Genomic DNA, 14,247 nt, shown 5'->3' with positions numbered 1-14,247 from the left:
GACTCACGCCTACAAGGCCCTCCACAATTCAGGACCCTACTACATCAACCATCGCCTGACCTTCCACCAGCTTACCTGACAACTCCGATCCGCCTCCCACCCACGCTTCTGTACATCCAGCAAAGCCACAGTGGTGGTTGTTCATTCTCTTACCTCGCCACCAAGCCCCACTTCCACTCCACCTCCGAACCTTCCCTTCACTCGCCGACTTCAGAAAGGGACTCAAGACCTGGTTCTTCGACTAAGGCTCTCCATACCTTCAGCGCCTGGATACCCCCTGGGGCGATAAGCAGAGATATATAGATAAATAAAGATCGATTAAGTTACTGTAGTAAACCATATGTAGAAAGAAAAACGTAATATTCAATCAAATACGGAGAGGTTATGCAAACTGTACACTACGCAACATATTTAGATTTCATTCCTTCATTCATTCATTTCAGTGCAGGATGATATGTAATACTGAGCTGAGGTCTATGTCACGTGTCAGTCTTCCAGGAGATGTGGCTTGACATAACATCTGCGTTTTAACCTGCGGGACAGATTCTGATCACTGCAGTGGGTTAAATGAGACCAAAAAACAAAGTCAGTATGTCACTGTAATGTCAGTTTATGTCAATGTAAATGAATGTCAGAGAAGTCAGCATCCACTGCAACATATTTCAACTACAGAGTATATTAGGACAGTGCTCACCAAAGGTCTCTGAGGAAACTGTGAAATAAGACCTAGCCTTAGAGATAAATTAGCTGTCTCACTAGACTATTGTCTTTCTGAAAATGTCATACATAGAGAGGCTTTTGCTCAGTAGGCTTTATCCATTGCTCTGCTAAATGGTAATTCACCTTTTGTTTCTGCTCACCACAGCATACAGCATGGAGCACTGAGTTAGCCCACTTTACATTGGCTCACTTCACTTTTAGTGAGTGCACAAAGTGTGTGCATTTCATTCACATCCACCTAAAAATAGCTCCTTTCTCTTGAGTGACAAAGTTGGTTCAAAGTATGCTTATTTTTATATCAACTTTAGATACCTGATATTTATTTGCCTAACCTTCTTTTGTTCTGTTAAATGGTGATTTATTTTTCATCTCCTTTTTATAGTTGCGTTTAAAAAGTGTTTGTGACATTGCAACATTGTAGTTGCCTGCAATGTGAGTGCTTGGATAGGTCCTGATTTAATCTTGCCTCCTTCACAAACAATGAAAATAGTAAACTGTATGATGCAACTTAACAACTGAAAGGCTTATTATTTAAAAAAACATAAATAGTAAAACAGCCACATAAGTGAATGTTTGTAAATGTAAAATGTTTACTGTAATCATATGGCACCAACTTTAGGTGGTTGCATATTTTCTGTTTTGTTTTTGCTCTTGTGGCATTGGCTTGCAAAAATAATTTTAAAAATACCATTGCATTATCTTTCCCAGGCACGACCTATTGGCTTTGCCAATGCTTCGAATAACTTTGCATGCAAGCTTACTAATGTTGAATGTAAAGTCTTGCACTATCTATTAACAGAGATGACAGTGCACGTCTCTTTACGTGAAACTATCAAAGAGCTAAGCGTAGCTGTTAAAAGTAAATGTATCATATTGCATTTCTCTGCAACATGTTGATGCATAGCTTAGGATAACCACATAGGTCCCATACCAGCGCGTACCCGTGACAAAAGTGTGACAACGTTTGTATGTATGGTATGTGATGCATGAATGAGTAAAGTTTACAGAACCACTTAATGGCATGAGTAATTCATGAATCTTAAACTAAAATTGTACTCTGCTTAGGGATCCTAAAAAATCTGTTTGATCATAAAGAATGCCATTTGACCTTTCAGGGAAGAACATTTGGCTGAAACGTTCTAGACTCACTGATGTTTCAGCCCATTAGAAATCCACAAACATCAGACCATTTATTTTTAGGTCTCGCCTGACCCAGCGCATGCGCTGGTCTGGCGAGACTTATTGAGAGGGCTCCAAAAAGTGCTACCAGGCCAGCCTAGAGCTACAGTGCATGTGCGCGGGCGCGCGCGCCGCGCTTGACTGCGATTACTTTCACTTTCACGGCCGCTTTGATGTTTGATCACGATCACTTTCACGGCCACTTGACATAGCCAATAGGTCTCGCTTTTGGGACCTTATAAGTATTTAGTTATGCAACTGTTGCATGGCTAAACACTTATAAGGTCCCAAAGGCGAGACCTATTGGCTATGCCAATGCTTGTTTATCTTGCCAAAGGGCCAAAGAATACATATAATGGAATATGGGATAATTGTAGGCAATTTTATATCCGTACACCAAGCTAGAACAATCATGTGCTCCATTAACTGTCAAAGTGTGGTGCGTACAGATACACAAGGTATCCTGGGTCAGGACTCTAGGATGAAGCATGCCACTAGTGACCCTAGTGGGTGAGGGATAATAGGTGCACCTTCTAATAACAACATCTTGATAGGACAACAGTAGTTTACTGTTTTTGAGATTGAGACAGAGAAGCAAAAATGTCATTATGTGATATGGACAAGAGTTGCTCCATCTCATCTAACTTTTATATGTGCTGAGTTGAGAAAGAGAACGACTGGGTCTCTGAACCAGCAGAAGAGCAGATTTAGAAAATAAAATAGATTGAAAAGCTTACCTTGGAATATCACCATTAGTTGATGAAAATCCTGTACCATTAATGAAAGTGAAAGAGGTATTGTCGGTAAATCCTTTTATTGCTTGTTGCACTGAAATACAATATACATAGGGCCAGATATATGGACCGATTTAGGGATTGAAAACCCTGTGGTTTGCTAAATAACATGGTTTGCGACTCCTAAGAGCCTTTTTGGAACATACTGAACCCATTTTCCAACAGGTTACTCGAACACAAAATTGGTCTAGAAGGTCATAACGAATCTCTATTTGGAAGTAGCGTGTTTAGGGTGCTCCTTCCAAATAATGATTCAGTATGGTATATGTCAATGTTTTGTGACCAAAATCCTGTCTCAAAGGATTTCAATTTTATTGACTTCTAATATGGGGTGGTAAGCCATTCACAGAAGGGGAAGAAATTGTACGAGGACTGCTTTATTTTTTTATTTTATTTTAAAAGTTTTATATAGCGCTAGCTTGACCCGTGGGTATAAGCGCGCTTTACATACATACTGTAAAGAAAAACAGACGGAAATTGCATTACATAGTAGGCAGGCAGTAAGGAAGCAAAACCAGGGATAAATAAAATACAGCATGGAAGATAAGGTGGTTAACACAGTCCAGTCACCAACTATCCTTGAATGTCAAGAGAGAGGAGTAAACTCAGATATTGAAGTCTAGGTTAGTTGACGTTGGTCAGGAAAGTATTTGTTAAGGAGATGGATTTTCAGGTCTCTTTTGAAACAGGAGAAGGAGGAGTTGCATCTGAGGACTATAGGGAGAGCGTTCCACATCCTGGGAGCGTTGCCAGAGAACGATCGGTTTTGTGTTATTTTCTTTTTCAGTTTCGGAGGAATAAGAAGGAGTGAGTTGGAGCTTCTCAGAGTTCTGGATTGACCTGCTCTTACCAGTTTGTTGTTCAGGTAGTTAGGGGCCGGAGAGTGAAGGGTTTTGTGTGTGATGCAGGCCAGTTTGTAAATACACCTCCCTTCCATGGGAAGCCAGTTGAGGGAGTTGAGAGCTGGAGTGATGTGATCAAATCTTTTTACTCCAGATACGAGTTGAGCGGCCATGTTCAACACTGCCCTTAGAGTTGCTAGGTGAGCTTTTGGAGTCCCTGTTAGGATGGCGTTCCCGTAGTCGATTTTAGAGAGAACTAGGGATTGGACTACTGTCTTGAGGTCATCATGGGGAAGAAAAGGTTTCAATTTCTTGAGGTGTTTTAGAGAGAAAAGAGCACTTTTTGCAGAGTTTTTGATGTGGGCCTCCAAAGATAAGTTCTTGTCAATGGTGATCCCTAGAGACTTAACTGAGTCGTATAGGACGATGGGGCAGTTTGGGGCGACCAGATTTTTGAGCCACTCTTGGATTGGACGATGGTTGCTTTTTGGAGAGAATAGGATTAGTTCTGTCTTATCTGGGTTGAGCTTTAAGTGGTTAGCGTTGAACCAAGTTTGGATCTTGGTTAGAGTGGCATTGAGGTGTTGGATGTCGCTGGGAGACTTGATTTTGAAATAGATTTGGGTGTCATCAGCGTAAAGGTGGTAATTCACTCCAGCTTTTTTCAAGATGATTGTGAGAGGCTCCATGAAAATATTGAAGAGGGCCGGGTAGAGGATCGAGCCTTGCGGGACCCCAAGTGTGACTTTTGTTGGCTTCGAGAGACAGGAGTTGATTTTAATTTGTTGAGAGCGGTGTTGGAGAAGGAGGTGAACCATTTTAGTACTGTGCCATTGATGCCGGAGCGCATCAACAAGGTCTCCAGAAGCGCTGGATGATTTACTGTGTCGAATGCCGCAGATAGGTCAATAAGGTTGAGTAGGCAGGCATCACGTTCATCTAAAGCCTTGTGAATATCGTCAGAGACGTTGAGCATAGCTGTTTCCATGCTACTGCCTTTCCTGAATTCTGATTGAAAGGTGTCGAGGAGGTTGAACTCATCAATGTGTTTGTTGAGTTGGTGGAGAACGCATTTGTCCAATGTTTTTGCAAGGAATGGGAGGTTGGAGATAGGTCTGAGGTTGTTGAGATCATTAGTGTCAGCCCCAGGTTTTTTGAGAATGGGTGTGATTTGTACAAGTTGAAGGGATTCTGGAACACAGCCTGAGGTGAGAGAGGCATTGATGATTTTTGTCCAGAAAGGGGAAATGGTGTGGTTAAGTTCTTTTATGATTGTGGATGGGATGGGGTCCAAAGTGTGGGAGGAAGGTTTTAGGTTAGAAATTATACTGAAAACCTCATTTTCGGACATTAGCTCAAAGTCGGACCAATGCGCATTGTTTTTTAGCTGGAGGTAGACCTGATTGTCCTTGGTAAGAACTCTTTCTGAATGATATGGGGTGGTTAGAGTGGGGCAGGTTAAGAGAGAAGGAGGGTTAGAGGTTTGGATGAAGGATTGATCAATTTTCGAGACTCTATTAGTGAAGAAGGTGGCAATTTCTTCACAACGCTCATTGGTGGCTTTAATTTCTCGAGAGGGAGTGCAGTTAGTTTGGCTTTTGACAATGTTGAAGAATTCTCTCGATCTGTTTTTTGCCAGATCTAGTTGGCTGCGGAAGAAAGACGCCTTTTCACTGAAAATGTGTTTTTTGTATGCTTGCCGAGCTGATCTAAGTTACGCTAGGTGTAAGGTCGAGGGGTTTAGTCCCCAAGACCTTTCCGTTTGTCTGAGTTGACGCCTTTCCTCATTCTGATCCACGTTAAACCAGGGTTTAGATTTGGTGCGCCTCAATTGTTTGAGTTTGAGAGGAGCTACTTGGTCTAGAAACTCTGTCATTTTTTAGTTAAAGTGTGTAGTGAGGTCATCGGCTGTCGATGATGAGGCATGAATCCTGGATTCAAGTTCAGGTAAAGGGATTGCTTTGATATTTCTGGTCCAGTGTTTAGGTTTATCATCACGAATAGGTTGGTGGAAGACAAGTGCATCAACCTTGAACAGAATGAGGTGGTGGTCGGACCAGTCAATGGGAGAAATCGCTCTCAGAGAGACCGGATCATTGTTGATAATGATCGTATCCAGTGTTGTTCCAAAGTCCATGACACTCTCCATTAGTGAATTTAAAAAAGAAACATTTAAAAAGTTTTTTTTTAACACTACCCCATTTTCTTTTGGGAAAATGGACTTCATTTAAAATAAAAAATCTATGGGCCATCCACCAGTAAAAGGAGTCACTGAATTTGAGCATTTCTATGACACGTTTGGGGTGGATCAGTCATTAAATTGATTGAAATATATTGATTTCTTGCTACTTTACAAACTCTAGTTCTTGCGCATAGAGATTGAGATACATATACACAAAACACCCTGCAGTAGTGAGAAAGACTATACTGGAGGAATGACATCACTAACAAAGCAATTTAATGAAAAGGTTGACACGAAACACATTCTAGCCACTGCAAAAAAATGGCATCTTCTTTTCCCATACCAACACCACTTGCTTTGACCACAGAAACGAATTTAGTAAAATAGCACATTTCATTAAAAAATATAACTGACCGTACCAAATTGCTTATGAGATCTTTAAATCAGATTGCCATTTGTTTACTGGATCCTGAACTCAAGGATGTGTTAAGTGTCTGTCTTAATAAATAATAGCTTCAGGAAAGGTTCTTTAAGGATAATGCTAATTTCAAGTAGTTCTCAGTCCTATTCTACTCCTAAAGGACATGCATGACTTCCCAACCCTAGAAATGTTTTTTGTCAGTTGACAAATTTGAGAATACAGTTCAGAAAAAACAAAACAAATTGCTTTCGTATATCCAAAGGTTACATGATACACTATTTCATCAATTGTGGAATCGCTTACTGAGTGTGCATACATGACAATGTGAAAGTCAAAAATTTGAAGTAGGCATCATCATTCACCATTTAAAGAGTGCACCATGCAACACTGTAGGACTATTGCAAATTGTGGTTCCCGCTTTTCAGAAGCACTTCTCTACCATGACACAAATTACTGTAAAGAACCCAGGATTATATTTAGATGAATTGAGCAAGTTCTCTTGATTAAGCTTGGAAGAAACTGTATTTAAAGCTAAAAGGGGTAAGAGTAAGCTCATTACATCACTATGCTTAAAATTGTCACAATGGAATGAAATATAGACAGTGATATGTAGGTATTTTCTGGTGATTAATCCCATGAGCACCAGAATATTCATATCTCATGTGGTAAGTGTATATAAACCTTCAATGTTGCCCCAAAACAACTACCAAAATGTATTCTACAAATATTTTATACATGCAAGATAAAAAGCATAGGAGATTAGTCCTTTCCTTTGATATTGCTTAAATGTTACTTCTGCGTATGCACTCCATTCACCCATTGCCACTGAAAATCTTTGAAACCTGGGATAATTGTAATGTTGATTCTACTTGAATGTTTCAGTCCCAGTTGTAGTAACTATTTGTCGATTACAAAAATATAACCATAAAAGTACATTTAACATCACATTTGATAAATGATCTCAATTACACCATAGTAAAATCACAACACTGTTTTAATTATATACAAGACGAGCAGCATACAGTAAATAATCGATTGGCTAGACATATCCTGACAAAAAAATTCTAGAGATTTCCTCAAGCACAATAGACATCTGAGATTTCAGTGCCACATTAATGCGCCATTGTTTACATAAACATAAAATACTACTAAAGATGCTCATGCTATGTTCATACAATAAAAAATATTAGAGGCACTCACTTGGGTTCAGCATCAGTATTAAAAAAGCAAGTAAAAAATGTAACAATTTCTTTACTCAAAATAGACATTTAGGTTTTCAGAGCCACGTTAAAAGTCCATTTTGTACAAAAACATGAAGTGCATATGAAACTTCCTCATGCTTTATCCTGCAGGGAAAAATACCTAGACATCTCACTTATGATAGAACAGCAATATGAAAATTCCAAGTGACTGAGGAGAAGTCATAATAGTCAAAGGAATTCCTTAGACAAGATAGACCTTTGAAAATTCAAACTACACTAAAATAATCCCAAATTTAGAAAGACATAAGAACATAATAAAGTGACACGTGCTTTGTCCAACAATGTAGAACTAAAGAACACAGATAAATAAAGCACCCGTGTCCAGCCTGCAAATGTCTAGGTGATAGAATATTAATACCACTAAGGTCTAGAACATCACATTGTTATCACCTCAACTCCTTGAGGGTAGGTTTAGACAGAAAAGAAACATACTAATAATAACTTCTGATGCTTATCTACCAGGCCCAGTTTAAAAATCTAGATAGCACAAAGACTATTGCGTCATATGTGTCCTATCTAAGAATACACTGCGCCTCCACACAGTGCGCGACACCCAAATGAGGGCAGATAGAAATGATCCTTTTAGTAAGGGGTAAAATGTACTTAGGGCAGAAAAATAATAAGTGGGCCTCAGTTTCGCATAACTGACGGGCAGAAGGGACATTCCCCTGAATCACCTTTATTCTCCTTTCATTTAGCAGCCAGTGTGTTTAGAGGAAGGGCACCAATTCTGAAGCAGAAATATAAAGTTTTAGCTGGATGGGGGATGATCCTGTTAAAAAATGTTTCATATTTTAGTGTACACTTGTGGGCTAGAAACGTATCTATCAAACCTCCAGATGTGGTTCGCACCTGGCTTCCGAAAGGATGTGATCCCAGTATAAACTCTTAATCTGAATGCTCACATTTCTACTCAGGTTTTCTGACATATCAGACAGATGTAAAATTAGGCAGAGCTCTTTTACCGCCTTGAGACAAGTTCTTGTCAAGAGCAATAAGCTCCTTCAAGGCCATTCTGTATGACACCAAATCAGGGTTAGACCATTGTCTGGTCCAGTACTTAGTTGAGCAATGATTTCAACCCTCTGGATATTCAGGTCCCATCATAATGTATCAATCATTCCTCAAGTATACTTAATTTATAAATTTGCTATAAGTATTATCATTTAGCTAAAGTTGATAGTACTGATTTACAAATAATTTTTCATGTTTGCTCACTTATTTCATGTATCTTTTCTTCGAGATTTTGCAAATGTGCATCCTATTGCGTTTTACAAAGACACTATATGCAGTTCTTAGATACTTTTATTGTCTTTTTTTACATTCTTATAGTTATGGGAAACTCCTGATCGGTGCAAAATTGGTCCAAGGGAAAAATTACAAAATAGAATCAAAATACCTATGCCATGCGCAACACACATTCTCTACCTACTATTACACTTACACTTTTCTACTTGATACACAGTCTAAATTGTCCATTTTTTCAGACAGTGTTGCAATTTTAGGTCCTCAATAATCTCTGTTTGGACTGTGTGGAGGAGGGAAAACTACATTTCACCACCTACCTAGGGAGTTTACTTCTGGGCCTGTCTGGTTCGAATAGCCCGGCTTCCTCCCTATTACCTGTTGACTTTTTTCTTGCTGCCCTCCTCTCCACACCGGTCTACCTGTTTACTGAAGTACCATGGGCAAGTCTTTAAGACTAGTGTTCACCACAGTGTCAGCTTGAACCACCTTAGTTTCAAAAGCGTTTGTAGCGTCCTACCCAGCCTAGGTACCTGCCAATGACTATGTCACATACAGAGCTTAATATTATATGTCTTTATTCGTCTGCGTGTAACAGCGAGCTCAACATTCTTAACCAGTCATAATTGCATTCCGCTCTAACACTTACGTAGCAGTTCTATGGAGTCTATCAGGAGCCAAAAGGGTTCCATAATTTCTAATTTGACATTACATCTCCCCCTCTGTTAAAAAAAGACCATTTTATTTTACAAAGGAGACACATCTAAACATGTACAATTTAATCTCTCTAATCAATCAATCTTTTTGGCGATTTAATTGTTTGACCTGATCTTGTTTTGGGAAAGTGGGAACTGTCACCACCACTGTCCAGAATCTGTGTAAACAGTGTAAAAGCAACAGCTGTCACTAATGTTAGAGACCCAGTCTCTCCTTCAACAGTTAGATCTGATGAATGATTAGTTAGGTGCCTGAAATGAGAAGAGTCTCCAGTAATAGACTTCACAGGGCCCTGGGCAGTTACCATGTGTCTTTTAGTGTACACCACTTGAAAAGGTTGTGCATCAAATGGAGCATCAGGTTTTCTTCTTCGCATTTGTCGTGCGAGATTGGGATCTCCTATCTCAAAAACAATGTCTTTCACATGTCGTCTTTTGTCAGCATACCCTTTCATCTTTTGTTTGTTAGCCAAGTTCTTCTCATGAGTCGCTGTCTCATCTTTCTTTCTCTGATAAGTACATTGAGGTAACTTGGTGTTCATTGCTCTCCCAAACAACAATGTAGAAGGACTTTCACCTGCAGTTGAGTGGGTTGTTGAGCGGTAAGCTATCAAGCTAGAATTCAACACAGTTTTCAAATCGAGCTTCTCAAGAATAGCATACTGCAGTGCTTTCTTTAGCGTACTCATAAAACACTCAACAAGTCCGTTGGCCTGTGTCCACAAAGGGGGCTCTTCTGATGCTTTATATTCAATTGCTCCAAGAAATCTTTAAACTCTTGATTGTAGAAAGGCAGGCCATTGTAAGACTGCACTATGGCTGGAGCACCCCCATGTCGAAAAGTTGCCATCTAGTTTTTCAATGACTTTCTATTGAGTAATAGATTAAAGTTCTTCAATTAATGGAAATCATGAGTATTCATCCATAATCACCAGCGGATGATGTCCATTGTCGAGTTGACCAAAAATGTCCTTGGCTATTCTCTCCCATGCATGCTTTTGGAGTTCTGACATGTTCAAGATGTGGTGAATATTTTTTGTAGAAAGGCAATTCCATAGATGACAGCTCTGTAATTCCCTTGCAACCCTGTCATCAAGATAAGGAAACCAGACTTGGACTTGGAGTGTCCGTTTTGTGGCAACGATTCAACGATGTCCTTCATTTGCCACTTCAATTATTTTCTATAGCTAATAAATTGGCAGCTGGTTTGTTTGATTTTACAATGAAGTTCATATAGGCCTCAGCCGTCTTAGATGGAGTACTGTGACCTTTTATAGGAACTCTGGAAAAGTAGTCAGCAGGGTTCTAATTCTTCTCTTAACGTTACAAAGTGATATAATTATATGCTTGTAACTCTAGTCCCCTTTGTTCAATGCAAGGAGGCATATTGGCCTTTGGATTGCCAAATAAAGTCAGCAAAGCTTGATGATCAGTTACCAGCATATAAGGCTTTCCGTATAGAAAGACATGGAAGTGTTCACAAGCCCATAACATGGCTAAACTTTCTTTTTCTTGTTGTGAGTAAGCACGTTCTTTTTGGGACAAACTTCTACTTGCAAATGCAACAATATGCTTCATCCGACTGGGCTAGCATCAATAACGACCTCTGTATGAAGCTTTGTATGGAAGTATGCCATATCAGTAGCAGTCTCAATGGCTTGTTTGATTTTCTTAAAATGTTTCTCACATACATGTGACTAATAAAATGAAACATTCTTTTCATCAAGTCTCTCAACAAAGCACTTACAGGAGCAAATTCTTGTATGTATCTGGAACAGTAACTGGCCATGCCAAGAACTGAACGCACTTTAGAAACATCTTGTAGGGGATCAGCATTTGACAGCGCTTGTACTTTAGCGGAATCTGATGTCATACCCCCATCAGAAAAGATATGGCCAAAGAATTTTAGCTTTGCCTTTTGGAACTCACAATTATCTGCATTCAAAGTCAAACCTGCTCCGGCAAGTAAACAACATACTTGTGTCATAGCTTTATCGTGTTATTTTTGTGCAACTCCAAAAAATAATATTTCATTGCTGTAATTGAATGCCTTCATGATAGCCTGTATGATACGTCGAATGACTTCTTGAAACAATTCTGCAGCTGATGGCACACCAAAACTTAGTCTTTTGTATCGAAACAGACCAACATGTGTAGAAAAGGTTGTAATGGACCTGCAATATTCTTAGAGTTTCAACTGATGATAATCTTTATTTAATTCAAGGCGAGAGAAGACCCTTGCACCATTTTAGCCACATTATCATGTCAGCAATGTGTGGACCTGGATGTTGTTCTCGTTCAATTTCTTTGTTTTCCTGACACGTCACATGTCAACACATATACATACAGATCCTTCACTGTCTTTTTTTAGGCACCACTGCTATGGGAGAAACATTGTGGATTGGACCAATAGAACGCTCGATAATATCATGCTTAAGTAATGATTAAAATGCTTTTTGCAGATGAAAAGCAATTTGACTATGTTTCTGAGCAACAGGATGGACATCCTCATTAATATTCAACTTTGCTTTCATAACCTTAAGCTTTCCCAAACCATGAAATAACAAAGGCAACAGACTATTTCATGGTGAGCATTCATGTTGTAATCCACAGAAAACAGTCCCATATCAGCGGCTGTGCTGAAAATGAGTAGAAAGGCACTTGATGTCATGCCTTGAAGCACATGGAGGAGTGATTGCACCTTCATTTTCTTATATTTCATTGCAGCTACAAATGAACCTTGACTTTTTAAGGACATTGATGCAGCCCATATGCACACTTTGTTTTTCGATGGCGTAAATTGAGGCAATGGAGATAATATATTGTATTTCTCCTCAGATATAATGTTTATCGATGCACCACTGTTGATAATGAAGGTATCAAACAGCCATTTATTTTCAGTATAATCTTCGGACAATGCTTGAATGACTTTGGTATTTTGGCATGTTGATCTTTCTTAGACTGACACTTTTCTTACAAGTGCCAAACAAACATGCATGCGCTCTTCTTGGGTAAACATCAACATGTCACAATAATTTTCTTCAATTCCACTTGATACTGATATAGAAGAACTGTTTGACGCTGATTTAGATGATGATCTACACCGTTCAGTATCGATTTGTGTTAACTGATGTTGCCACTTGGCTTTGTAGGTGTACGTTGAACGTTGCTGCTGGAACGTTCTGGCGGCTATTTTGTATTTGCGCCTTGACACACTTACTTGTTCCTTCTCTTTGTGAACCATCACAAAATGCTTCTCCTTCCCAAAGCCTTTATGTATCTCTCCAAAAGAGGACAAATACCTTCAAGTGGAAACAAAAATCCACATCTAAAACACAACTTCTTTTTACATCTATACATCACTTTGTGTCCTTTAGTCTTTTGTATTGGCTTACATTTCACACTCATTACAGAATTAATTCTGGGCATCTCTGGCCTCCATGTCAGTAGCTTGTCTCTCACAGCCATTTACACTCACTCCAGACTAAGGGACTTATTTAAAAGTCACTTGTGCCCCAGGTACGTCACTTTTTCCATTTTTAAAGTAACACAGTGGCGGCGCAATGGGCTTGTAAATAAACCCCTAGGGGCTTCTCTCAGCATTCGTCTTCTGAATGAATCTGACAAGCATCCGTCAATAACTCTCAGACACATAGCTTCTTCATCATTAAATTAATTGAACTGATGAGTGTTTCAAGACTCTGCACAAATTCATCTATGATTCCCCCCAACATTCTGACATTCTGGGTTGAAGATGTATCATTCGTAATCAACATTGGTCATTGGATTAAACTTTCAATACTTCTTTAATCTGACGATATGTGACTTCTTCATCAGATCACTGCATTTTCTTTATGACTTCTTTTATAGCATCTCCAGCAAGATTTGTGAGATACTTTACACATTTTTGTTAACAGTCTCTTCAAGTACATCAACGAAATCATCAAATGTCTTTAGCCGAGCAGTTCATATATTGCCAATAGCCAGCTACTTGGCGGTATTGAACTGTGGTGGTGGTTTCAGGATAGGGGCAGCATTGTAGCTATTTCTGGTAGTGGCTGACATTGAGGGATGTGGTCTCTCTGACTTCCTTGGCGGTTCTTCTTCAACCTGTTCAGGCGAGCCATCTCTAAGGCCTTGAGATGTGCTGCCTCTGGCTCATTCTTGATGACTTTTGGGAAGACGGCCCTGGTTTTTGCCTCCATTCGAAAAAGCAGCGTTGCACTATTCCAAAGATATTGTAAACTGTGGTGATTGTTGCACACTTGTCAAACACAACCCCTGTGCTTCATCAGGGTTGCAGTGCCTGTTGCTGAGATCATACAGGCTCACTTTACTCTGGTTTTGGTGAGTAGATAACTGTTTTATTATTTGGTATCTCTATGCACTGTCTGACACCTGGTTGATCTTTACCTTGCAGTGGTTCTGATTGCAGTGTTATCTTGCTGCTCTTTGAAAACCTGGTTGTATCGACCTTCAATGTTAAGGTTACGTATGGCTGTATCTTGTGTAGCAGTGTGGTACATTTATATGCTGTCTGACCAGCAGGTTCTCGGTCACCAATATGTAGATTTCTTTGCAATGCTTTTGTTGTTTTCAACTTCTTTACAGCGGCTGGAGTTGTGCTTTGACTCCACATGCATTAAGCGCTGGTCCCGTACTTCAAAACCAAAACACGTGGCACACACAAGCAGTTTGCTTAACCACAACAAACTCTCAGGGAGAGCACTGTTGATCTCAGGTTACTTATCCCCTAACTTGTTGCCAGTTGTAGCGTCTTCCACAGATTGGGTACCCGACAATGACTACACCACACACGGAGCTTAGTATTACACATTTTTATTCATCTGTGTGTAACTACAAACTCACCATTCTAAACCAGTCAT

General features: G+C 39.6%; 1 protein-coding gene across 10 annotated transcripts in view; it reads left to right on the top strand.

Moving 5' to 3' along the window:
- The window catches only part of ABLIM2 (actin binding LIM protein family member 2), a 918,768-nt gene that overhangs the window by 441,352 nt on the left and 463,169 nt on the right, over positions 1-14,247 (top strand). The window lies entirely within an intron of this gene.

The sequence above is a fragment of the Triturus cristatus genome, chromosome 2_2, assembly GCF_964204655.1.
Source record: "Triturus cristatus chromosome 2_2, aTriCri1.1, whole genome shotgun sequence".
Taxonomy (NCBI): domain Eukaryota; kingdom Metazoa; phylum Chordata; class Amphibia; order Caudata; family Salamandridae; genus Triturus; species Triturus cristatus.
This window is presented reverse-complemented; position numbering and strand designations above follow the sequence as displayed.